This window comes from Canis lupus, chromosome 12 (genome assembly GCF_048164855.1).
Source record: "Canis lupus baileyi chromosome 12, mCanLup2.hap1, whole genome shotgun sequence".
Lineage (NCBI taxonomy): Eukaryota > Metazoa > Chordata > Mammalia > Carnivora > Canidae > Canis > Canis lupus.
In genome coordinates this window covers 33412456-33414117 of record NC_132849.1, presented here as the reverse complement: position 1 = coordinate 33414117, position 1662 = coordinate 33412456, and the positions used below count along the sequence as shown (strand labels likewise).

At 47.5% G+C, this 1662-nt stretch overlaps 1 pseudogene; it reads left to right on the top strand.

Annotated features, from left to right (window-relative positions):
• The first annotated feature begins 764 nt into the window (after positions 1-764).
• On the top strand, positions 765-1112 carry LOC140600796 (MICOS complex subunit MIC13-like; annotated as a pseudogene).
• The last annotated feature ends 550 nt before the right edge of the window (positions 1113-1662 follow it).

The following is a 1662-nucleotide window of genomic DNA, read 5'->3' as shown; positions in this document are numbered from 1 at the left end:
CTAGATTTTAGGGAAATACCATTTTGTTTTGAAGGGACAGTGACGGCTGTTTATGCACAGCAAATTCTTGCACCCTGAAATACTGCTTTGTACTTCCTGACTGTCTTCCTGGGCTGCCTGTGACTCACAGTATAAGAATCCTTTAATTATTCCGAAAGTAGCTGGCTAGCGGCTGTTTTTTTTTTCTTCTGTCTTTCCATTTCTCTCTCTCACAGGGTGTTGCTTCTCCATGTTGGAAGCGTTCTTTTCCATTAGCTTCTCCCATTCCATACAGCCCTTGGAGGTGTAGACATAGGGCATGTTTCTTTGCCTGGGAGCAGGGCAATTGTTCCTCTGCAGATCTGAGAGGGAGCTCCAGCCTTATTCCCAGTCTTCTGCTAGGATGGGGCCATAAGAGAAAATGAACTAGGGCCAGGCTGCACCCTGGTTGTGGCTTTTATTAGCTAACCTTTGTCTTTTTTCCTTTAAATAAAGTCCATTGTGGTTTATCTTTGCTTTTCGGTTTTTCTTTTCTCAATAAGGATCCATTTTGAGACACTGTCCGTTTAACCAAGAAGATATAGTTCTCTGGCAAATCAGACTTCCCATTCTTGACAAAAGGGGCCAGACCCTTCCTTTCTCCTTTCCTTATGTGTCTTCCTCTCCTAGGCCAGGCAGATTTACAGAGAACTCGATTGGTTCTCAGAAAACATTCTTTCATTCATTCAAGAAGCACTTACTGAGGGTGGCGAGTCAAGTGCCCTCATGTGCAGAGCACAGTGACCATGGTGCCCTGAGTGTGGTCGCTGATGAGGTTCCTTATTAAGGGCAGTATGGCTGGGGGTGCCGCTTACCTGGTTTATGACCAGGAGTTGCTTTGGCCAAGCAACAAGAGCCAGGCTATTCTTCAGAAGGCTGAGGAGGTACTCCCTCCAGGCATGTACCAGTTCAGCCAGTAAATGTGTGAGTAGACTGGTCTGAAGATACCCTAGCTCCCAGCTCCTCCAAAATTTAACTTTCACATTTGCGACACCTGGAATTCAGGCATCATTACAGTGATATTGGCTCTGTCGGTGGCCCCCTCTAAGGCCTGTGAGTACTCCAAGCAGGGCTGGGACCACCTGAAAGAGTGAGCCAAGTAGTCTGTCAGAGGAGGCCACCTGTCCCAGTCAGGAACAGGGGCAGGGGCAGCATAGACCTAGAGACTCCAGACTGGGACTGGGATCCCACTCCCAGGATAGTTCCTGGCCTTGACATCCAATAAAGGACTTTTTTTTTTTTTTAAAGATTTTATTTATTCATGAGAGAGAGAGATTGAGAGAGAGACAGGCAGAGACGTAGGCAGAGGGAGAAGCAGGCTCCATGCAGGGAGCCTGATGTGGGACTCAATCCTAGGACTCCAGGATCATGTCCTGGGCTGAAGGCAGGCAGTAAATTGCAGAGCCACCCAGGCATCCTCAGTAAAGGTCTTTGGAAGTGCAACCCCCCCGCCCCCCACAAACAACAACAATAACAAAAAATCCCCCCAAACTTACTGAGGGTCTGCCTTAAGTAAGCTTAAAAACTGTCCAGTTTACCCAAGTCTGTCCAGGTTTAGAACTTAAAGTCCTAGAATGCAGGAAACCCTCAGTTTTGGGAAAACTCAGACAGCTGGTCACCCTAACCCTGAACAGAGCACTGTCT